Source organism: Diadema antillarum, unplaced genomic scaffold (genome assembly GCF_040938485.1).
Source record: "Diadema antillarum isolate AM-2024a unplaced genomic scaffold, OU_Dant_1.0 scf00000112, whole genome shotgun sequence".
Classification (NCBI taxonomy): domain Eukaryota; kingdom Metazoa; phylum Echinodermata; class Echinoidea; order Diadematoida; family Diadematidae; genus Diadema; species Diadema antillarum.
This window is the reverse complement of record NW_027271001.1, coordinates 2,332,957-2,359,780: the sequence shown is the minus strand read 5'-3', so window position 1 is coordinate 2,359,780 and position 26,824 is coordinate 2,332,957. Positions and strand designations below refer to the sequence as shown.

Below are 26,824 nucleotides of genomic sequence, written 5' to 3'. Positions count from 1 at the left end.
AAATATGAATTCAGGAGTAAAAATTTATAATTCCTTTTAAAACTATTCAAAGACAGTTTCATTTTCAAATCAAATGGTATTTCGGTCCATATTAATGGACCTTTATAAAAAACTGTATTCTTAGAAGAATTTAGAAAATAAAAAAGAAAAACCAAACAAATATCAAGCTTTGACTAGTCTCTATAGATACTCACTATTAACAGCTCTGTCGCGACAGGGCTGTACCGTACGCGTACCGCGTACCGTACCTACTGGAGGCCAAGCAATCATCTAATTTCGGAGCGACAACACGATTTTAAATCTATTACACCATATTTGTTACTCAAACTATGTAGTCATAAACTTGATCTATTCAGCTCTATTTTTTCTATTGACATTTACATACGGAATTCATAACCTATCGAAAACGAAGATTTAAATACCGTATCACTCGCTCAGTGAGCGGTAGTCATTCGAAATGTCGCAGCACTGTGTAATATCGGGGAAAATAAGCAACGTATGTGCATGGTGGTACCGAAGATTATACACGCGCGTGTACGCACACGCACAGTAGTGAATACGTAACACGTGCGGTGCAAGTATTGTTGTAGTGTATATAATTTACATGTGCCCCGCAGTTGACATGTAGTCAGGATGGCCGAGCGGTCTAAGGCGCTACGTTCAGGTCGTAGTCTACTCTGTAGGCGTGGGTTCGAATCCCACTCCTGACATAACTTTTTCCCAATTTTGTTTTTGCTAGTACTGCTGTACCAGCTGTCTGATTTTGATCATTATTTATGTACTGTGTTGATATTGACACATTTTTTTTAAGGCACAGTTGCTATTATAGATATATATTTTTTATTACAATATTACATTATACATGTACTAAGGTGCTATTGAATTCCAAAATATTCAATGTTTCTATCATTAAAGTCTGAAATATGATGTTATTCCTGGTTGAATAACCCAAATAGTGACCAGTTAGTTATTAGTAGGCCTACTAGGATTTGAGCCTCTGGCATAATAACGAAACTTGAAAATGTTATAACTTCCTTATTTTTCACCCGATTTTGATCAAAATTTTACCGTTGAACACGTAATATTTTACTCTTTCTTATCAGACTAACGAATTGGACTGGATTTCCCCTTTAAAGCAGAGTGTAAATTTTCAATTCGGATGTACACTGCAACAAGGTCATCAACATCTATCACATTCCTATTCCAATTTTATTCTTAAAAAAAAAAGGTTTGTTTTTATGTGTATAATCAGTCCTAATGAATATGATTGATTATCCTGAATAATCCAGATAGATATTAAAAGCAAATCCGTATACTGTACTCTTTTGCTATTATAAAATAAATCAATTAAGACAAAATAAATTAACCTTGCTGGTCTTCGTTGGGGCTTCTACAAAAGCCCCCTAATAACAAAATGCAACCAATCGCTTCCCGTCGCAGTTTTTGTGTTGCAGCGCCCATAAATCAGGACAGAGTATAAGGACAGATTCGGAAAAACAAACCAGACCTAAAGCTTTATGATAATGTTTAACTCAAATCAAATGGACTCTACATATTTCTATAATATCTAAATATTTGAAAGAACGCACACATTCTGGAAAAGTGTGTACTGAAAAAAAAGAAGAGTTTTTGAAGTACAGGGTCTATTCAATCACTTATACCAAGCCGTGCTAGCTGCACAATGAATGGGGAAAAAGAAACAACAACAACGACAAAAAGATGGAAAACACCATAGGAACAACAATGAAGGGATTATCAGATTAGGCTGAAATTGAGCACGCTCTATCAGCACATCCTATTTATGACTACAATGCTAACTTTTAAAGCATTTTCTCAAAGGGATTAGAGTTGAAAGTGCAGTGCGTAAAGAAATGAAAAGGGGCCTCTATGACATGTAGTAATATACCTAATCTCTCCGGGAATCTCTCTATTCGCAAACAAAGTGTTCTACAAAAACTGCTAAGAAGAAATTCGACATTTTGTTTTATGATCCCAAACTCTGATATCATGTAGAAGGATTGCTCTTTCAGAAAATATAAGATAACTCAAGATTGACTATGTTAACCCGTTTCACCTATTTGGAGTCCTCACGTGAAATCACGGCGTGCAATTTTTTGTTGGTTTTGTGGAGCACGGTCACAATAATATTCTATTACGTATTATTATACTGTGGAAACTTTTCATGCTCTACATCAACATTTTATTTTGGAATCACACAGTTTCGGGCACCTTGCCCTTTGGCAAGTGTTTGCTCGATGGCCCGTAGCAACTAAAAATTGATGTCGCCCCACCAAATTTACAAAACGAGTAACTTTAGGTTGCCCCGATGGATTGTCATGTGGTCGTTTACTTCAAGCCACTACAGTTCTTTCTCGGTCCACCAAAATTTGAGATTCAACGATTCTAGTGGCCCGAACTGGCCATCACAGAAAATGTTAGAGTCAAGCCCTTTTAACTACTTCTATATAGATAATAATATACAGTGTACTTAGATAGATAGATAGATAGATAGATAGATAGATAGATAGATAGACAGATATAGATAGATAGATAGATATTTAGATAGATAGATAGATAGATAGATAGATAGATAGATAGACAGATAGATAGATAGATAGATAGATAGATATAGGGATGATAGGGAGTTCAGTCTGCATGATTACATCGTATGATACTTGTACTACATTACTGTACAAATCAACAATATCTTGACAGACGACAGACATGTATATGCTGAAGGAAAAAAATGCACATTTCAGGTCAATTTGTCTTTTCTTTATTCCTTTTTGTGTTGCAATTTGCACAAAACATTATAGTACTCTTCTTTCATTTTTTGGTCGATACAAAGCAAGTTGAGTTCAAAGTCTTTTTCTATGTAGTGCAACAATGTTACTCTCTTATTATCATGATTACCATGCCGCTATTAAGTATATTATTTCTATGGACAAAAAGAGGAAAGGTCTATTTACAGTTTGTGATAGGGTGTATCATAGTAAGTACATGAATGACATTTTTGTACAAAATAGTAAAAGATTGTATAGTTTACCATTGTTCGATTACACCACACGGATGCTGCACATACAAGTTCATCAAAATATATTGAATTGACAACAATATTCAAGGGTGAAAAGCAACATACACATTTCGTTCACACGAATGGAGACAAACATAAAAGAGACAATACAAGGGACGTTTTCTTCTGCATTGTACGTAATGGATGAATGCAGACTGTGAAAAATAAAAGTGCAGCATTTCTATACTGATCTCATTTGTATATTTTGTGCCCTTGTCAGTGACATTGTGTTGTAATATATAGTACTGTATCTTTCCTTGTACTTACCTGCCTAATGTGGGCAGGTTTATAGTAACCTAGGATTGTCCATATACATGCTCTGATTTATGAAGAAATAAAGTATGTTTTATTTATTATACAATAATTGTATATATATAAACGACAGACACCAGATGCGTGTCTTGGGCAACTGAGAATCATGGGGTAATTATATTTCTCACAAACACTTCGGGAAAAATTTACTATATCAACACCCTTTTCAGTTCATATAAGAAGGCAATAATAAAAGATTGACAAATTTGGTTCGCAGGATGGGGTTGCCATGTAAACAAGGATACTCGTAGGCTCTTCAAGAATACAGTCATTTTTATGTCACATCGAATCAGCACAAAGGGAAAAAGACACTACATGTACAAAAAGTAGAAAATGTCGAATACAACGTGCATATATCATGATAGCAGTCCAAAACAGTGGTATATACTAGTGTTCGTTGTATGTCATGTGTACATGCGTAAAACTGTATAATAATAGAACACACTATGTATAAATGAAGAACCTCAAAAATTACAAGGGTATTCATAATTACAGATTCTTCAGGCGAAAAAAAAACCCCACACTCTTCAGACAAGCAATAAAATGAATGATTTGTACTTTGCAAAATAGTACATTTTCGAGCTGTTATACGACTTTCCTGGTATGATACTATAATAATAAGTATATGAAGAGTTTGTTCGCAAAAACTGATAAGTCCATTTTTCAAGATTTTGAAGTACGGTCTCTGTCATAAAGTGCAAAATAATGCCTTGTAAATGATACATTGGTCACTACATATACAGGTACATTCTTGAAGTTATCGTCAAAAGAAGCAAAAATTTTCTAATTATTCTCTTTATTTTTCTTGACCTTTAATCGCAAATATCTCCATTTGGCAAATATGGACTTATCGGTTTTTGCGAGCAAACTCTCATATAATGGGATGTGACGTAACATTGAAGGCGTATTGGTTGGGATGCTGAAATTCAAAGTGCAAACACTTACAAGAGTTGCTCATTAAAGTAACAATACAGAATACATGCGGTGAGTTAGCTCAGTCGGTAGCGCGTCTGCCTCACGATCCAAAAGACCCCGATTCGATTCCCAGGTCCCACAGAGGCAATGTTGTGTGTAAGCATACCGTCCCCTCTAGCTAACTTAAAGAGGCAACACACTCTGTTCCTCGGATAGGACATAAATGGAGGTGCCGTGTGTGAGAGAGTCACAACTCATGCACGTACTGTAAAAGATCCCGCTTCATTTATTCATCGCAAAGAGCAGGGTGTTTAACCCGGTGAAGTGGTCCCACCTCACAATAACTGGACCCCATGGGAGGCCAGCTATTGCAGCTGAATATGGGCTATCCAGCCATCTTCTCAGATGGAAATGAAACAAACAAACAAACAAATATACACACAACAACGCGCAGCGACGGTATGGAAAATAACAATGTCAAAAAATGTCAATTCTATGAGACCATCGTTATACGCTTTCCTCGCGCACTTTAAAAGCTATATACTTATACATACTTTAATATACATGTATATTCAACAAACTCCATCTCTCTCTCTCTCTCTCTCTCTCTCTCTATTACATGAGTATGTGTATTGTGTATTGAATAAAAATATATATATTTATGTGGCAGATGCATGGACTGAGGATGGAGTCTGTGTACTTTTGATCTCTCTCCCTCGCACAACTCCCTGTCAGAACGCAAGTTGCCTGTTATTTCAAAGTATTTAAACATAATCGAACTTATACTAACATTCTTACAAATAGGAAACTGGCCAAGAAAAAGAAAGATAGAAACTTGAAAATCTCTCACCGGAATACTTGCACTAGCTGCAGACAATAAAGCTTCCAACATGAAAACACTGTACAGAGAGATCACCAAATAATCAGTGGGAAAAGCCGTGAAAGAATAATGAGTGTCATTCTACATACGATGCCAATGTTACTCTGAAAATACATCATAAAACACACTATTGAAATATAATAATGACATTAATAAGTATCTACTATCATCATAATTAGCATGCAGCATTATTACTATTGTTTGATAGTAATGCAGCTAAAATATACGTCACTCATTGATGTTGGGTCACGAAAGATTTTTTTTTTTCATCGCATTAATTAATTCTTTCGTCGCCAGCGACGAACAGTGATTGGTATACCATCTCAAATCGAAGAATTCAATTGTTGATTACGTAGATGAGCAGACCTTGTGCCCATCTTAAACCGAGCTGGACTAGTTGTCATCAGCCGTGTCGAGAGAGGCATCGGGGACCGACGGGAGTTTGGAATAGCTTCCAGGACGAGAGGTATTGGAGTACACGTTCTCACTGGGACCACCAGTGTTCGGTGAGTGTGGTACAGGTGGTATGGTAGGCTGTGCGTAGTGATTTGCTGGAGGGGTGGAGACCTCATCTGGCTTGGCATCGAATGCTGTTGGGTAAGCATAGTCATTATTGGGAGTAGAGATGGTTGAGCTATGATCACTGTTGGGAGACGTTGGTGACTGGGGGCTTACTGGAGTGGTCGGTTGAGATGCGTCACTGCCTTGGAATATTTTGGTGGAGTACGGGTCCGCAGAATCAGAATATGGTGACGGTTCGTCAGCCTTTTGAGCATAGATGGCAGTTGAGTAAGGGCTAGCAGGGGTAGAAGGGGATTGGGATTTGGCAGGGGAAGAAGGAAGAACGTAATCATTTTCTGGGTTGGTAGCTGGAGGATCAAGAGAGATGGACAGTGGTCTCACATTGGGTTGTGCCCTCTGTTCTGAGTCATCCTTTCCGGGGAAGATCTTTGTTGAGTAGGGTCCATCTGGAGCATGAACAGGAGCGGCCGCTGGGTCCATCGTGTACTCATTCTGCACCCTAGGGCCTAGCTCAGAGTGAAAGAGGTCGGGCGCCATTTCGTAATCGTTCTCAACTGCTTGACTTCGCGGTTCTTTTGTTGACCCACTGCTAGCCTTAAGTGGATCAGTTCCCATGTAGTTTCCCTCTGCATAGGGATTTTCAATGCCATGGTAGTCACTATTTTCAGATACTGTGTACGGAGGAGGTAACGGTGGAAGGGCACAAGCCCCACGCGATTCAATGTCCATATCACTGTACAGATTGTTGGTAAAGACCACAGACCCATCGGGTTGGCCGAGTTTTCCCTTAGGGGGCAAGGGCGGGGCCTCGGGAGAGCTCATTCCGGGAAGGACCACCGTATCGGCATGAGGGTTAGCTAGCACTACAGGCGAGTTTACCAACCGATCTTTCTTCCTGTTCCTGAAAAAACAACAACAACAACAACATAATTTTCTAAAAGGCTTAGCTTTGTGGGGATAGCAACTGTCGGACGTCAGGATAAGCCATGTCTCTTTTTTTTCGGTTTTCCGTAATGTATAATTATTTTCTGAACCGTTCCGTAATTGCATGATATCCATGCTTGAGAATCTTGGAAGAAACGTAAATGGGCAACCTGGCAATATATTGTTTTGAAAATATCAACTTTCATGGCACAGCGTTTAATGCATATCAAATTCGTATAATTTGCGAAGGCATAAAACGAACAGAAAAAATAAGCATGCAGAAGAGCTTACCTTCTCACTATGTAGATGAACAATGCCAACACGAGGATGATAACGATGATCAGTAGCAAAATGGGAGCACTGATCCATATGGGTGCCGACTGGAATAAAGCGAAATAAAAGTGAATATTACGATCATCTATTTACACATGCTATGAAAGCGTTTCAAAAATAATAATTCGATAAAAAACGTTTTATTGAATAACAATAATAATGATAATAATAAAAGCACCGAGCTATGATAAGACAGAATTGCAAAATCAACTTACCGACTGCGGTCCCGGAGATACGACAGCACCTGTCGAACAAAAATGAGAAAGATATATTCATTTGGAGAGAAATAATTACGGTTTGATATTGCGGACTGTATTCCCATTCATTAATACTTTGATCTGTTTGTTCGTTTGCTTGTCTTTGTTGTGTGTGTGTGTGTGTGTGTGTGTGTGTGTCTGTGCGTGTATGTGTGTCTTACCAAAAGTTTTAAACAATATTGGAGACATGACGGATTATACGAACTAATTTGAATTGCATACTATCTGTACACAAAAATTTTCAATCGACAACACAAACAGGTAATCATTTCACAAAGGATGCGTTTCTACATTAGTAGGAATCATCTCTCACTTAATTTTCTTTCTTTCTTCCTTCTTTCTATAAAACAACAACAACACTTAATTTTCAGCTCACACCTCTAAAATTGTACTCGAGTATTCACTTTCTTTGTTGGCAGAATTCATATCTATCAAATGATAATTTTTTTTTCTCGCACCTTTTATTTTCAACCTTACTGTTTTTAGGGATGTCTCTGTTTTGTTCTCTTGTTTTCAGTTGTTGTTTTTTTCTCACAAGCGCTGTTGGATTAGAGATGCTTTCTGGGATAGGTCTGAAGTGGGAGGGGTGAGAGGGAGAGTACGGGATGTATACCCCTCTATGATCAATGCTCGGTAATTATTACATATTAAAGAAACCATTTTTTGCAATACTGAGGATCACAACAGTCCACTTACAAAGACCTCTAGACATGCCATTGTCGTACAATTAATAATGGAAACATTTTTCCTTCACTTTCTGCTGTCATAAATGGGCATGGATGTTTTAGTATAGGTCGCCTCCGTCTGCAAGCTTGGTGAGTGTGATAAGTAATAGAGAGCTAATGGTTGAGTCTACTTACTCTGTGTGCAGTTGACTCCGAAGTAACCAGTCAGACATGTGCACTCATAGCTTACTGTACCGTTGCCAGCCACCAGTACTTCACAGAGCCCTCCATTCTGGCAGGGGTTGGGAGAACATGGCTCAGTCGGTGTCTGACACAGTTCCCCTTTAAAGTCGTTGTTACACAAGCACCTGTGAATCATAGTTGACAGAAAGTCGAATATAGATTTTTGTTCACAAACAACAGATAGACGGAGAAAAAAAGTTCCCCAATCTTGACTCCTGTATACTAAACATCTTCCCCTTTGCGACGAAATGAAACTGCTCCCCTTTTCAACCCATACAAAAGAGAATGTGACTACCCCTTCTCAAATCCCTTCACGGGCTTCCTATTTAACAACTTATCGCACTCAAAATTCATATTCTCCTCTCCAGAATCATGCACAACCTAGCACAACGATACTGACATAATCCTGAATCCTTGCGATCCAAATTCATAAAAATCTTGGGCGTACCTCTGCCTGTGTCACTGGTCAACGTTTTCCTGGACATCGCACAACGACCTGATACAAAGTGTAGGGCAATCGTGTTTTTCAGTCATTACCCCCATCCTTTGGAACCGTAACAGCCAAACCAGAACAATTACACCGCCCATAACGGACTCTCGTTTAAATTCCGTCTTAAATATTCCCTGTTACACCTAGTCAATTTGACTGTGTAGGGTATTCTCACCCTGCTTGGCATCATCTTCTAATAATGATTATGTCAAGCAAAGAAAAGGCTTCATGGCCATGAATAAAAGGTAAGTTTGTATAATTATCTTCTTTCTGATTTAAGCATCATCAGGCTAAAATAAAAGTGAAAATCAATACTAACTGATATGTGTCATTGACGATCATGCAGGTGCCTCCATTGTAGCAGATATTGGAGCGGCACAGTCCTGGCAAAGGTGTGGTTCCCTCTGGCTGAGAGCACGAATAGCTTCCATTCGTGTTGACACAGGTAGTCTCCGGCGGACATGCAAAGTCAAAGTCGCATTCGTTCACATCATCTTGGCAAAGCAGCCCGGTGTAACCCGTCCCAGAGCAGTGGCACCTGAAGTCGTTCACTGCTGGGGTTTCGCACCGTCCACCGTGTTGGCATGGCGCGCTGGCACACTCGTCGATGTCGATCTCGCAGAAACGTCCAAAGAAGCCCGGAGAGCAAGAGCAGGTGAAATTATTGATTCCATCGACGCAAGATGAGTTGTGCTGACATTGATTCGGATCACAATCGTCAACGTTCTCTGTACAGTTGACACCAGCGTATCCCGGGTCGCACTCGCAAATGTACTTATTGACTTTATCCGAACAATTGCCGAACACGCAAGGATTCGGAGAGCACTCATCTATATCTTCATTGCAATGGTCGTCAGCGAAGCCAGCCATACAGACACACACGTATCCACCTACTTGGTCAACGCATGACGCGTTGTTTTGACAAGGATTCGATTCGCACTCATTGCGGACATCTGATTCGCAATGTGTCCCAATAAACCCAGCGGGACAAGAACAGTTGTAGCCATTTACCTGGTCGACACATGTTCCATTATTCAAACAAGGGTCACTGGCACATTCGTCAATGTCGAGAGAGCAATTTCCCCCAGTGTATCCGGGTGCACATTGACACTCGATTACGCGATCGTCGTCCAGTCCGAGACAAGTTGCTCCATTGAGGCAAGGATTCGGATCGCAGTAATCGATCTCAAACTGACAGGTTACGCCGCTGTAGTCTTGAGCGCAAACGCAAGTGAAGTAGTTTATGAAATCTTGGCACGTACCACCGTGTTCACAAGGCGAAGAAGCACATTCATCGATGTTCAGACAGTTTTTTCCTGTAAATCAATCATAACAAGCAGGAATTCTAATCACTGTGTTCAACATACCTCCCCTGCTGAGTGCCAAAATAAACATTAAGTGCAATTCATTGTAGTTAAAGGCAGGTCCTTAAAAGTACCTATACTGTTGTGGTTTTTCCGATTATCCAAATATTGTCATGACAGCGTTCTTTTGGGAACGTGATAGCGTTTCAGAGTTTTCGAATAATTTGCATTGACACCATCCTAATCCAAGATCATTTTCCTCTCATTCCAGTCATCGTCATAGAGGCATACGGAACTCATGATCATACCAACATTTAATGCAGTCTATAATACCTCATACATATAAGCAAAAATCAATGTCGAGCATATTCGTTTCGTATCGCATCGACACAATCTTACCTTGTGTTCCCGCGGGACAGTTGCATGAATAGTCAGCCAAGAGGTCGTTGCAGCTCCCACCGTTCAAGCATGGGTTCGAATCGCACTCATTGATTTCCTGCATACAATCACATTAAAAAGGTAAATCGAAGGCTTACACGTGCGTGCGTGCCTCTGCGTGCGTATGTGTGTGTGCGTGTGCGTGTGTGTGTATGATTTATGTGTGTGCGCGCGTGCGTGCGTGTTCGTTTGTTTGTGTGTTTTCAGCGGGTGAAGACCTGTTACCCTGTGTTGGGGCCTTGTGTAAGGTATCTCATGCATGCATTGTACTGACTCTATAAAGCTCAAAGGGGCACATTGTGCCCCAACCATTATTTCCAATTGCCACTCCTACGCCCTTTAACTGTTATTTCAACCAAATTTGGTAACTTTTCGTAGAATTTTATTGCAAACATTATTATATATAATATAGCTATGTCCGATATTGCTGGTTGCCATGACAACCATAAACTGACAACCAACTGACAATCAGATTTTGCATGTTTTTCTGTTCAAATTTCAGTTGAAAAAAGTGGATGAAATTGGGTTTTCTCGGCTGTAATTTGCTGAGAACAAGAATAAGGAAGTAATTACTGTTGTGAATGATGCTGAAATGGTCTTATTATTTCCTTTATTTTTTCATGTGACAAAGGCATCAAGCAATAGACGTAACAGAAATAATTAAAAATACAGTACTTTCCGAAGATTTTATTTAGTGTCATTTTGAATCTTTCTCACGAGTTTTGCCGGTAGTATCATTGTTTATGATTATCTATCTGCAAACAATCCCAGACAATACATCATAGGAATCATATATTCCTTTTTATTGTAACGAAAAACGCCCCCATGTGTGGACCTCGAGAATTTTCAACCGTATCAAATAGTAAAATTTACCGTGCTGTCCCCCCCCCCCCCCCCACCCCGCGTGGAAGGGGTCAAAATAGCTTCAAAGCTTTATGGAGTTAACCATTGCGCATACAGGCGTTACCACGTCAACTTTATCGACTGGTGTGAACCAAATTAACAGTAGATGCAAAATGAACGACTGAATTCAGGAGTAACCTCCAAGTATTTGTTCTGCCCAATCAATCTGATGATTGGCTAGTCATGCATGTTATACACACTATACTCCTACAATAATGAGCACAAGAACTCGACAATTATACGCGACATTACCTCATGGATGAACGGATTGCAAATACAATGTATTGTTTGGTCTCATGTCGACACTAACACCATGAATTTGTGGCAATAATTGTCGATTACAGCATGATAAGCACAATTTTAATGAAGTCTAAATCTCAGGGTAGTATAGAACCTACAGGAAAAATTAACCCAGTATTAATTTTGTACAAAATGTATGAAGAAGACGATATGATTTTCATTTCGATATTATCGACTGACGATATCGTGAAGGTTGTAATGCCGGATAAATGTCACAGCGTAAAACTTACCACATTGCAGTCTGTCCCTGTCCAACCATCGTGGCACATTTTGGCCCCTGTGACGTCATTGCAGTCATAATGCCCAACAACGTCGTCCCTGGCAACGCAGTACACGTCACACCCTGACGAGGTTCCGTAATAATGTTGGGCGCAGTACACTTTCACCTCCACAGTCATTCTGCAATTTACAAGCGAATGACACAATAATTCTCAACATGTCCAGTACAAAGAAAACCAAATGACAGTTTGTTTTTATTTATAGGGCCTACTGGGCAGATATTCCTTTGAGGTTGTTGCAGAATAATCAGAAGACTTAAGAAAGTGTATAGATTGATGTTCTAACGTTCTAACGGAAATACTGCAGTATGCGTTTGTTTCTAGCATGTACCTACTGCACATGGACATTCATCATTCGTTATTTAATTCATGCATCTATTTTTGTCAAAAATGATCCTGCATTGATCTTACCATCACCGCCGACAGTCAGTCTGGATAAAATCAAGACGGCGCTTTGAGAAATCTAAGAACCACATACGCAGAAGATAATAACTCTTGTAAATCATGAAAAAAAATGCATGTGCAGTTGTAGTGTGTATTGGTAAATCATCTCTCAAGAAGTTTCGTTTTCGAAATCCACGTACTTTACAAGAGAAAGCAAATATTTTGGCAGATTGATTGTGGTTTGTAATCTATTTTCCCCAATTTTCGCACATTTTTTCAGAGTAAACATGGACAGTAACGGCAGACGACATGTTATGTTTTACCATTAAGCAACGTTACATGCGTGTCCACAAGACAGTGTCCACTTCAGTAATTATCAATCTATTTGTGACACAAAATTTGTCATGTATTTAGGTTTGCTGCTCCCCATCATTGATGTTTATTCAAAGGCAGTTGAGTCTGAAAAAGCCCCTCAGTGAAATAAGACCAAAATGAGAGAAACGATTCTTTTGTCAGTGACGACGCACGATTACACAATCGTCATTGTCCAAACTTCTGAATCAACTTATTAACATGTACATAATCAGGTGGCGGCGGTGATGATGGGATCAAAAAAAGACCTCCGTTAATAGTCCATGTATGTATATGTCGGTCCATATTTCTATAAGTAGTATATTTTGTACTGAACAATTGTGTCATTGGAACGTAAGTGGTCATTGTGAAGGTGGAAGTATAGCATTTTCCCCAGCAAGTGTGGTGTAAGGGAAGGGACGAACAATTCTCGCTGCTTTTTTTTTTTACATAAACATACACGAAGTGTATAGTAAGCTAATGCGAAAAAATAAAACATCTAAAATTCAAGTCATACGGGGGGAATTATTTTGATGGCGACTGCGATTGTAGTTGTTGTAGCAATGACAAAAGTAGTGGACTGGTAGCAGTGTTAATACGTTGTTGGTGTCGTCATGGTATATACAGGGTCCTCTAAGCATTTGTCCTGTGAAAGGAAATGATATAGTAGGTTCCGATCTCAGTGCCTCTCCCTTTCATTGCTTCTTCCCTGTTTCCTTCACACAAAGCGTAGAAAAATAATTATAGTCTTGTTGAAACTGAAGTATACAGGCTGGCTGTTTACGCCCCCCCCCCCCCCCCCCCGAAACAGTGATTGATCTATAATGCTGGCAATCGACACAGTCAAAATTTGGTATGGACTATTATATATTACAGATAGATGTACAGATGGATAGACAATAAGACAGACAGACAGAGCGAGTCGAGGGGGGAGGGAGGGAGGTGGGGGAAGGAATACTTACGTAGCCTCTCCGGCACCAGTGAGTGTCACCGCATGGGCTGAGGCGAGGGCGGCTGTCCTGTCCGGTGATATTCTGTAGTTGTAGCCGAAGTAATCGATCTTATCATCGCTGTTGCCCGGGTCATAGTCCCATACTTCGATTTTGATCGGAAACCGTTCTGTTTGGGGTTGGTGATATCATTTGACGTTGGTGGGTTTACTATACATATCATCAGTGTTTTGTTCATTTTCTCAAAAACTTTCAATTATTAAAAAAAAAATGGGTAAATAATATAAAGTATATTTGTGAGGGTTGCGTTTTCGACAAATCTCACAAGAAGGAAAACATAAACTCAATTGCAGCAACATAAAAGCAACAAGAAAGGGCTTAGAAAAACACAAATTCATAAAAAGGCCTTTGTCTAGTCATCTGGTCTATGTGTCTATCATTCTACATGTTCAATGCGAGATTTTTTTTTTTTTTTTGCAATGGAATTATCGTTTCGTCATCACAAATTTTCCAGAATTCTACAGTAGATTCTAATTGTCTTCTTGCACATTGTCGACATGACAACTCTTCTGAGCCATAAAACCTATCAGTCACTATACAGTTTATACACAGCATTTTCATGTTATGGGAAATCATCAAGAGACAGAAAAAGTTTAAACCACAAATATCTTTGACGTTTTACTAAACTCATCAAAAATCGTGATATATTAGTCAAACAACCAACAAAACAAACAAACATTAAACCATAATAATGATAGGGTTCTATACCAAGTTAGTTTTAGAGGGCTCGACTCGGACTTTTTTTTTTATTGCAATGTTAACGCTGACGTCATTAAAAACGACCTCAGATATCAAAGCAGGTACTTTATCCAACGATAATCCATTAACCAGAGCGTTCAAAGCATGAAGAAAGGTTGGCGGTTACTCCGTGACATATGGTAAAACCAGCCGACGGCCTTTTTCGCGGCATGAAACTTTCGCGAATCGGCGACTGGAATTCTGTAAATTGTGCATGGACAAAAGCTTTATTACTAAGGATCTTAATCACGTAATTTTCTCTCGCGGATCTTGTCTCCTCACGAAATTCACGAAAGTTTTATGCACACAAACATGTCTGGTTTTACAGTTGACAGACTTACCGAAAACGAATTGATGGTAAAAAACGATCGGGTTCGAGACGGAAGATGACAAGGAAGTCGGGAAGTTGAAATTATCGTTGTTCTCGTACAAGCGATCCGTCTCATAGTTTCCATAGTCGCAGTCTGCGACGTCATTGTTGCTGTATAACATTGCAATAACATGAAAGATATGAAATGCTACATGGATCTTACGAGAGAAACAAAAATCGAAAACATGGTGGGGGATGGAGGTGATGGCTTGTAGTGCCTAATTTTTTTTAATGTGCACGTATACATATCACGTAAAATATCTGTTAGGGTGTGCTTCGGAAATGAGTGGGAACGGTATAAGTGTGTAGGCCTACTGTGTGTACGTGTATAAGTATGTCCATTCTCTCGGTGTTAGTAAATGAAGGACAAGGGGTGTAAACATTTTAAAAACAAGATTTATGGCGAAACTTGCTGGTTTTTTTTTTTTTTTTTTTTTCAGACAGCCCATATATGCGTAGTGTAGAGAGCTAAAGCATCCCACAACCAACCCGGGGCACATGTTTTTACATTATTGCCATGTCATCATGCTATTCGAGAGTGATTTTCTACAATTTTTAATACATATACATTTATATGCATTTCGGCAAGGCGCCGCATCCGCACTTGGTACCTTGGAAAGCTCTAAAATCAAACCACTGAAATCATACCACTGTGTACATGTTGAAACAAGATTCAAGTTAGGAAAGCCCCCGGGCACCAGGGTAATATCACCGCGAGATGGCGCGCTTGGACTTGCTCACCCACGGTACTGGTCGAAGCAGAGATTGAACCGGTTGTCGCAGCTGCCGCAGAAGAGATCGCAGCAACCCCCCGTCCAGCTCGATGTGGCCCAGGTTCTCGTAGTGTTTGAGCTTGTAGGATATCTCAACCCTTCCCAGTGCCTGTCAACCAAGAGACGACAAGAGATGAAACAATATCGATTCAATGATGTCATGAAAGATAATTATGACGTCGATGTTTCAACGGTCACTAATAACCGATATTGACTCACTTGATAACGGAGGTGACAGAAAGAATGATGGAATGTGTTTATTTATGTTAAATTATTATTTGGTCGTATTAATTCATCAATTTATTCGTTCATTCATTTAATACGTCACCACACCAATCCATTACGCACCTATGATGCATACAAATATAATATTTTTGAACACACATGCACCTGTTGCTTGCTAGTTTGTTTGTTTTTTCGTTTTAATAGTATGATGTCCCATACTACCATAATGCTCTGACATACGAATGTAACCATTCGAAATGTAACCATGGGGGGGGGGGGCGTAGAATAGCGGGATCTGGCAGAAGGAAGGATAATGCGGGAACTTGATGGCACAGAGTTCAGACCTTTTGTCACCTCTGTCCCGGATTTAGAGCATTGAAAAGAGTTTTGGTAACCTCTTGGTTGTTGCTTGAGGAAGTGTAAGAAATGACTCACCACGGTTCATTTCCAGAAATATTTCCTAATACTTAACCATACTCTTCAGCAACACTGAAAGCGTCACATATCCTTCTATCTGACTTTGCATTGTATTGACTATTTTCATCAATCAATAAGTTTTGTGGTCAGCTTACTTGAGCCCCAGCAATCACAAAGTTCATGAAAACACATTACCTCATTAAAACAATGTCCAAGTATAAGGATTATACAGTACACTCATTGTGAAGTTGTATAGTTGAAGTATTTGCTCTGCATGACTCAACCACTACGCAATCGCGTTTATTAACAGATGCATCAACTGCGTTTCATTTGTTGTTGTTTTTTTTTTCATCTCATTTGAGCAGAAGACATGAAACTTATTATAATCCCTTCACTTCTGCCCACTGGACTTATATTCAACAAAATATATCTCGCAATGTATTTGGTATGTTTGATTATATTTCTAAGCAAAACTTTACCCTTGCCTGTACTTTTTCAAGTGTGTTGCTAGCCTTGTCAAAGGCCCCTTCGATGTCATGATTGCAAGTTGAACAAGCAAAGAGAGGATCGGTCTATTCAAACCACCAGCGACAGTTAAGAGCCAAGACCAGCGAACACTCTTGGCTTCAACTCTTTACCAGCTCTTTACTCACGTCTGTCAGTGGAAAAAAAAAAACACCATGGGAGTTTTTGTAAAAAAGGCTAGTACGCTCTGGGTATTGAAAAATGTTTGAAATTAGAGTAAGATGTGCCAAAACATACACTGAATTGTGCATAGTATAGTATGACTGTTGTTGCTGATAACGTCCCGAGAAAAGCGACATGATTGTGTGGAGAGAAAACTCAAAATATATTACATGACCCGCATGAGATATGCATCTCGATATTTACTAAATAAAGAAGTACAAGTTGGGGGTTATTTTTCCTTCCAGTCATGTGGGTGTTGGATACGTTCAAAGAGTATAGTAACGACCATAACATGATTTTCTTCCAAGATCCTTGTATTAGACATAGAACCAAAACTTTTGAGAATCTAAGTTCTAATTTAATTTAAAAAAAAAGAAGCATATTTTGTTTGATTATCATTAAGACAACCAGTGGCTAAGAATCGATCAGTTGTATAATTCGGTTTTACCAGATTATAGTGAACTTATTCAAGAGCAAATTTTTCTTACAGAGTAGAAACTAAACCAGTGAGTTAAGACTGATACCGATTGTTGCAATTGAAACGTTAAAACGATGATTATGGCACAAGCACGAGATTTTTGGGATGTCCTCTATATGGAAACTACTCCAATATTTGGATATTACTCTGTTCAGTATGATTTCGTAATGATAACACGGACAGAAACTTAAGAATTTAACACGTTAGATTGATAATAAAAAGATTAACCAGCAAGAAAAAAAGAAGAAAAGAACAGAAAGAAATGACCAATAGAGCAGGAATAGCAGGGGGTTTTGCCAAACCTGGGCAGGGATGAAAGTTCAACTTTTATGTGTTTAAAAGGAATGGAGATTGTTGTGGCAATTACCAGGTCATATGCAAATTAGTTAATTAAACAAACGATAGCGATAAAAACAGCCATGAGTTTTGGTTTTGCGCGCGCGCGCGCGCGCGCGCGTGTGTGTGTGTGTGTGTGTGTGTTTGTTTCTCTGATTGATGTTGTTTGGGCGCATAAATTTATTTAATGAAAATGGTCACTGTTCGAATTGGGCCTTTCTTCTCATCCCTTGATGCATCTTGAACATGCCAAGTCTGTGTTGCTTCATTTTGACCCAACGCAACAACTATTCCTGCCATGAACGTCAAGTGTTGTTTGTATTTCTCCTATCTCTAAACTACACAAGCATAGGATCACTGTCAAAATCCTTTTCATCGTAAAACCTTTTATTGATTCCATGGTTAACATCTTTCATTTCATATTTGCCGGCTATAAGATTACAACAGAGTCTTGTAATTTTATAGCCGGCATATATGAAATGAAAGATGGCTGAACGTACACGACTATAAGAATGATATGCATTTGCGCCCCTTTCTTGAATGAAAACGGTGCGTTCTGGCGTTGCACAGGATGAATAGTGACCCGGCAACTTCCAATATCAACCAAGCTACGGTAACCATAAAAGACCGCATGAATGATCTCAAGAAATGTAGGACTTGTCGCGGGACAAACAAAAATGATAAAAATAACCTTAGACTAGGAAAAAATACTGCTTTGGTAGTGACGTCATAAAAAGAGGGCTGTCTAGTACCGATTGTACATGCCTGTGCTCCAGTCAGCATCAATTCAAGTGCGATCGACTGGAATGAACACAATGGCGAAGAAAAGAAGTGGATACCTGCCAACGCGTCAAGACTTCTATAACAGTACATGTAGCAAACTCTCACGAACTGCAGTTTCTTGCCCTTATTTGGAATTCCACCATATCACGTGCTTTTATCGCGTTCATTTGTTTAAGAAACTAATGAACACTTATCGTAATTAACTCTAGAGAACTACCGGGGATCTCCACCATATTTACCTGTAATAAATGCATTGGGTTAAAGTTTCTTCTTCCTTTACCAAGCTATACAATAATCTATATCACCCAGGGAATGTTAGTTTGCACGTTACCCTTACGAATGCAGATACATTGAATATCATCTGTTTTTCGCGGTTCCATAGTTGACGTCATAATCGACATACATTGTACCAGGGACGTGTCTCACTTCCCTGATTGTCCTCCTAGTGAGTGTTGGTCATGTGACTGATCGAGGTGCGTGTATTGCGGTGTATACCTGAATAAATAAACCATCAAGGAAAGGTTATAAATGTTACTGCTGAGCTTTCATTTGTTTTGTGCGGGACCGGCATCACAGTTGGTCTCTCTTGAGCAATTTAAGCCTCATGTCGCCATAATCCGCCAGGATGAAGAAAAGAAAAATGTTGTAGCTGCTGTTGTTATTGTTGTTTTTGTAGTTGGTGTTGTTGTATTTGTTGTTGTTGCTGTTGCTGTTGTTGATGTTGTCGTTGATGTAGCTGTTGTGCAAGTCATAATGAATGCGCGCGTGCGGGCAAGTGTATGATTGTGTTCAAGGTCCAGTAGGAGAAGATATCGTACGTATGCAGGTCAATATAGATCATAAGAACTTAGGGTGCAGTTTTCTTCGTCGATTGTTGTCATTCACTGTCCTTTCCTCTTCTATATCAATACATATTCCTGTCTCTTTTTTCTCTGTCAAAATGGATAAGGCTTACACCTTTGCACGGGTTTTCACTGTATTGCCCTATAAAATCGACAAAGAGACAAATCAAGGAAGGTAAATATCCCCTGTGTATGTAGCTCAAACTGCCGTAAACAGGTCAACACTTTTGCCATGTTGGGTCGGCGAAGTCAGAGCTTCTTGTTTGCTCTTTATTTGACTGGAAAGCACCCACCTGTATCATCCAAGCACTCGAAGCAGGCAAACAAAAGTCCCAGTGAGTGCATGAAAAAAGGATATGGACACAGATTTTAGGAGGGTGTGACCCATGGAGCTTGCCAACGCTATGATGGAATAGGTACATCACAACTGTAGTCATACATGATTCCAATGGATAATAACATTTGAGTCATCATACTGTAAAAACATCGGTGTTAGATTTAACACCACGGGTGTTAAATCTAACACCGCTCAAACTTCAATAAAGGACCACACCCACAGGTGTTAAAAATGCACTGTGATGGTGTTGGAAAGTGTTCACCTGACACTTCGTGGTGTTAATTTGACACTGTACCTGGTGTTATTTTGACACTGTACTGGTGTTAATTCAAAAATGACACCACATGGTGTTGATTTGATATTTGTTGGTGTTAATATCAATGGTTTAACACCGTCCAGCTTCAATAAGGGACCACACCAGCTTGTGTTACTTTGGTGTAAATTTATTTTCAAATTTTTTCAAAAATCTAGTATCTTAATGTAAAATTCTTGATCGTCTTGTTTAAATTAAAAATCAACAAGAAGTGCAGTTACTAAGAAACTCTTCAAAAAACAGTTTAGAATTTGGAAATGACACCCGGAGGTGTTGATTTAACACCATAAATGAGCACCGAAAATTTAACACCAGCTCGGTGTTCACTATTTAACACCGGACTTTTTGCAGTGTCTCTAACAGAAGCATGGTGATCATTTCCTCCTTTCACAGAACAAATGCACAGAATCCTCAAAATTTACACAAATTTCCACTTACAAAAACACAATCATGTCACACAAAAAGCTTGATTTTCAAGAACAGAGTAGATCCTATGACGTGTATGAAGTTTATGTTATACGTGATGTCAAACGCCTTGTTGGGATAACCTATAGAGGGACCTTCAAACAAACGGTTACCATTAATTTTGGAAATCTTGACAAACATCAACGGATCTGAGAAAGGCGTGTCTAGGCGACGAATAATGTCATCATATTGGTAAATGCATTCGCATTCTTTTTTTCTTTTTTCTTTTTTTGTTTATGGCGAGAACCCTGAACCTGGGCAACCTTTGTTCTGACGCATAAATATTTGACTACGACAAGTTAGTACCATGGCACGTCGACTTTTCTGTGTCGTTACACTCATTTTATGAGATGGTGTTTGTCAAGTCATTATCATGGAGATATTGTGTTGTATAGCTCCATAGTAACCGGTATTCTCCTTCAAGTTCTTATCACGTGACACTCAAGTTACCGAAGCGGACATGAAAATGAGTCCTGTCTTCAGTATGAATAACATTGTATTTTGCTCTTTATATTATCACTTGGATTCATGTCCCTATTGGAGAGGTTACAAGTTTACAACTAAAACTTAAAGAAAAAAAAAAGCAACAACTTTTTTCAGGCAAAAAGTATAGTTTTGTGACAACCCAGGCTTTATTTCAATCGACAACAACCCGTGTCATTTTCTGACCAAAACATCACAGAGTTCCTTTTACTGCTTGCTTTGGGTGCGGGTCAGCAGCAGCCAGCATTGTTCACATCACAACTCCTTAATCAATAAAAAAGTTTATTTTTTTTCCTATATGCAATTGGACCAGCACAATCCTATCGAATATGTCATGCACACAATACATTTCGGGAAAATATGTTCCGATCTATTCTTAACGACTTTCTTACATCTGCTGCGTGTCCGAACATGCCCTGTATTTTTTTTAAGCTTGACATTTAGTTTGGTCGTGATGAAAGTTCAAAAGGAATTGTGTACCTCTATGTCAACAATGTACTATAAACTTCACGTTTGCTCCCGATTTAATTGTTAATAAATAAACCTGTTGAACCATGGCACGGTGTGCAAACGGTCTGTAAAAAAAGCACTTAAAATGAATTCATCGTTCATCGATATGAATGCTCAAGGGGAAGAAATAGAGAAAATTACGGAAGCTTTATTTCTTAGAGCAGTGATATTCGTGGGCCATCAGTGCACTTCTAGTAGAATATTATGATATTTGGCAGCCTAAACAATAGTGGCCGCAAGAAAAATAAACAAACAAAACGCACAGTGAAATTCAACCTGTTAAACCCATTCAACTGCCACATGAGTCGTCATAAAGTGATGCGAATGACTGCCAGTCGGTATTATGGGGATCATAATGAGAAAGAAAGACCAACAGGGAATATGGAAAAAATCCCCATCTCCCTGGACAGACAAGCATATCGACAGACAGACAGACAGACAGACAGACAAACAGACAGAGACAGTAGACAATCACAAGGGCCCCAATGCTTTACATATTTCGTTCGCCTATAATGGGCGTGAATGTTGTCTGCATTTGCATGAGGACTACTCGTATTTATATTATGGTTGCACACACTTGCGATTTATCGCAAGTCACAAAAATCAAAAGCGAATCTTTATAATCACTTATTTTCAGCGTCTGGTATGTTAAAGGACAAGTTCACCTTCATAAACATAAGGATTGAGAAAATGCAACAAAGGACAAGTTCACCTTCATAAACATAAGGATTGAGAAAATGCAACAATATTGTCCTTCACATCAGTGAAAGTTTGAGGAAAATTGGACAATCGATGCAAAAGTTATGAATTTTTAAAATTTTTGTGTTGGAACCGCTGGATGAGGAGACTACTACAGCTTGTGAGTCATATGCGTACAACAGTATAAAGAAAATATAAAAGAAAATTCAACATATTTTCACTTTTTTCGCAAAATAAAAGAGCAATTGACTTGCCTCTTTCTAAGGGCAGGGGGAATAATATTACCCATAACATGTATCGGTAACGAGTCAGGGGAATGTGTACTTTCTTCAAAAGATGGAATTTTGTGAAATTCTCTTTATATTTTCCTTATATTGTTGTACGCATGTGACATCTAAGTTATTCATACACTGCAGTAGTCTTCTCATCCAGCGGGTACTGCACAAAAACTTCAAAAAATCATAACTTTTGAACGGATTGTTTGATTTTCCTCAAACTTTCAATGATGTGTTCTACTGATATTGCTACATTCTCTCAATCCTTATGTTTATGAAGGTGAACTTGTCCTTTAAGGTCAAAAGCATTTCTCGATGAATGACACCACACTTTTCAATGAATATGATACATACATAAGAAACTTTAGGGCACCTTTGGTCGGGAAAAAGCAAGTACAATGTATAAGGACTGTAAAGTCTATAAAACTAGTAATCAACATGTCTGACTTCAACGCTGTTAAGCTACAGCGGTGCTTGTGAGCCAACGTTTAATAGACTTGTCAATTGAACACAACAGCGAAACAGGAATAAGGTATGAAAATGTTAGGAACAAGCTTGACTCTGGATTGTAATCTGCAATTATTAATGTGGATGAACTTTGCTCCATTCCACAATAGTGTTGATTTCTATGTCGCCCTGCTTCGCTTTTGTTAATAAAATAGTTTCGGTTCTGAAAAAAACGGGGGAAAGCAGGAAATATTTCAACTCTGCTTCGAGCATTTCTTTCTCAAAAAAAAAACAACAACGAACAATCAAACGAAACAGCAAAGCTACTTTGGGAAATGTAACTGACATTTCATCTATGTTAGTGAACTTTTGGGACAACTTACAACTGACATTAACACTCTATACGAGAAAACATACTATCATATCAGCACTGTTGTCTCTCACTATTACAAATTACCTATCTGTTTCTATTAACCAATATATTCATTTGCAAATGTATGTATTATACATCATGCCACCTGAATCTACACATATTTTCGTGTGTGTGTTGGATAAAGGGATTCAGCAAGTGAGCAAGCTGGAAGACAATGAATCTAACTAAATGCAAAACTTCAATTACCTCCCATCGCATAACATTCTCGTTCTTTAGACATGGTTGAAACTAATGTGTTATTCAATCCTATATACCAGCTTCAAATATATAATCTAAGTTTACCATCCAAACGACTTTCGTTAACTTTTGTCATCCAAGCCGTGCACATCTTTAAACATCCCTTCTCTTTAACTGATGCTACATCTGCCCATTTAGTTCCTCTTCCGTGAAGTATAGAATCTTTAAAGGACTGGTTTCAGCCATCTTTTCCCTTCAGAAATTAATCACTGAATAAACCAGTCTGACAGAGTGAAGAAGGCAAAAAAGACCCCCTTTAAAAATAATTTATATATTTGGTAACAAACTAATTGGTAACAACCTGAGAGGACAAAGAATGCCTGCATGAGACATTAACAATCAAGAAAGTAGCATTACGCACGACGCAAGATAGTACTTGCATAAAATCAGTACGCTAAAAAACAAATAACAAAACAAAACAATAATAATGACAATGATCTCCCAACCCCCACCTCTCCCACTCTAAATTCCCAATTGCAAAGTTGGGGAAGAATGAGCGAAAAATTAGTGAACTAACAAATTGCGAGATTAAAAAAAAAAAATAAAATGAATGAAGCCATTAGCCCGAAGAGAGAACAATGAAATGACAAAATCTATTACTGTTTAGTCAGCTAATACGCGAGGGCGGTCTCGATGTATACATTGTAAGCCATTTTTTTATTGATCATATTTATAGTTTGTGAATAAGGAAATATGTCTGTGTCTGTATAATGTTCAGTTGTCTGTGTGTGTATGTGTTCAGCACACCAAAGGATAGTGTAATGAATAATGATGTTAGCTTGTGAAATGTCAGCGACATAATTATATTTCATTTGTCCCAGAGCAAAATCAAATTGCTCATGCGGAAATAGAAATACAGGAGCAATGTTTGTCGCTATGTGTGGTGCGGTGATTTGCACAATATAGGCCGGCACATGTTACAGAAATGCAACGATCAACTTTGGGAGTCACACAAGTCAGTATTGAATAATAGATCCACAAAATGCCTTCATACCCGGATGTACACAATGTGAAAAAAAAATTAATTTGCAGTGTTCTTCATGTCTTTTCAAGTCTCTGCGTTGTTGTCGTGGTTGTTGTCGTTGTTGTCGTTGCCGTTCTTGTTGTTGTTGTTGGTGGTGGTGCTGTTGGTGTTGATGCTTGTTACTGGGGGCTTTATATTGTGGTAAATTTGGTTTTATTTATATGATTGTTCTCTTATTATTCTATCACTGATTTGTTATTTGTTAGTTTCCTTTCTAAAACATTTTGGTAAACTTCAACGTTTAGCGTCTACGCCTTCCACCTGCCTTTGCCGGACGGGTCAAACCATTACATTTCTACAACTGCTATGTGCGATTGACAGAAGGACATGAAACAGCAGCCATTCGAACTTCTCAAGACCCACGCAGGTATACTGTTCTTTGTCTCTCGTTATCCGCGGATCGACATGTTCGGTTTCCTTTCTTTAGGGTGGACACTTCCAGTAGATTACCTACGACCTCTAAGCAAAGAGGCTTACGAACCAGCAGACTCCAACTTGTGAGATTGACAGCAAGGATAAGGCATCTGCGAGAAAGGCCACGGCTGTCTGTTTCGGTGTAGTGGTGTTATTCCCCACATCACTTTTTTTTTCTATTCTCTGAGTTCATTTTCAGTTTTGAGTCACGTCCTTCTATTCTCTTTTTATACCGTTACAATACTTATTTGGATGATGATAAGTATCATGATGATAAGTATCATCCAGGACTGGAACAGCTTGCCGGAACATAGCGGTCTTGCCAACAACTGAAAAATTTAAAAGATATATTGACAAATATTGGTGGGAGCATCATTTTGATCTCCCATGACTCCACTCCTGCGCATGTCGTACTCTGTCGTACTCAGTTAAGTACAGGCCAAACAAGAAGCAGTGATCGGGAATTACAGGCCAACGCTTTCTTCCTGTACCAGATGATGATGATGATTATTATTATCATTATTATTATTTCTACAACTATTTGAACCCTTCGAAGACTTGTACAACTTACAAGACCTCCCCGAAAGGGACACAATAATCAGCAAGTTGATTGTCTTCACTCTCACGGAAGAAGAAGAAGAAGAAGAAGAATGCAAGAAAGAAGTAGAACGAACAAGGCAAACACTTACATAAAACATAGAGTAATATCTAAATCAAGCTTTTCGTTCATTTATCACTTAAGTTACACACTTGGAGGGGTAGGCCTGTAGGGGTGAGAGTGTACGTTAGAAGTGATTTTAATTTGATAGAATTAGGCACTAGCCGAGCTGCCTTGGAATACTGTTACACAGTCATTGTAATGTGATTTTGGTGTCTGTCTGGATCGACCTATCAATTGAAAACCTATTTCACTTCTCTCACAAAGACACGGTGAAATCCCGGTGAAGTGGTCAAGCACATATACATTGAAGAGAAGAAGATTTAAGGCTGCTGATATATTCAATAATCTATAATAAAGGAGTACTGATAACTGATTCACGACAACACACACACAATTAACACATGCACGCAAAGACTCATGCACACACCCACCTATAAACTTTTAATCTGATCGGCAGACCGTTTCTTTAGTATGAAAATATCATGTGTATCATCATATTCATTATCACAATTACTCTTTAAATCGTTTTATAGAAGTGATATGAAATAGCGGCATATGTCTATTTCTGCCACGCGTCAGCTACCCACGACCCAGCGAGTGACCACGGAGCGTTGCCAGAAACACACCCCGTGCAAGACCGAGGCATCGTCCTGCGGTTTGACCTTCCACCAGCCCACGAGTGGTCTATACCGGTATGCCAGTACCAATTGCTACACCGCACCGTGCACAAACTTGTGGGCAAATGTACATAAACAAAACACACAGGTACAGGGAAGCACTAAATGTTAATTAGTATAGCACTATGCCAAACAAACAAATAGAGTATGACATTCAAAACATACCTGATGAAGCAAAGAAATGGTTAAGAAGAGTTTTATGAATCGATCCATGACTTTCCACTGAAGGCTAAAACTTCTTTGGCTTATATCTTGCCTGCAAGTGCCCTGTGAGATGCTCTCCCTCCGCGCAGTGCTCAACGCAACTGAGAACTGTCTAACCCGAGTCCTACGACGTCAGGATACACGACGGATCACCTCACAAAAGTCCGTGGGAGCTGTGTGGTGCGATGAATGCAGGATTCGTTGGTCCAGTGCGTCCACAATAATGCCAGTCTTTCGTCACGAATAATAACAAACAAAAAAAAATCTTCACAAAAGAGTTACGAAGCAGCCTCAATGAAAGGTGAGGGCCTCGTAACAGGCAGGGACTGGGTGTAACTTAAAATAGACACAAAGTCGAGGCCAGATTTAGACAATTAATTTATCCATGTGTATAATAATGAAAATTTGTTCTTT

At 39.0% G+C, this 26,824-nt stretch overlaps 1 non-coding gene and 1 pseudogene across 1 annotated transcript; one reads left to right on the top strand and one right to left on the bottom strand.

The window, feature by feature from the left end:
• The first annotated feature begins 627 nt into the window (after positions 1–627).
• On the top strand, positions 628–710 carry Trnal-cag (transfer RNA leucine (anticodon CAG)). Its single transcript has one exon. It is a non-coding gene; the product is annotated as a tRNA-Leu (tRNA).
• A 4,863-nt stretch (positions 711–5,573) lies between these two features.
• Positions 5,574–26,499, bottom strand: LOC139719544 (uncharacterized; annotated as a pseudogene).
• Positions 26,500–26,824: the final 325 nt, after the last annotated feature.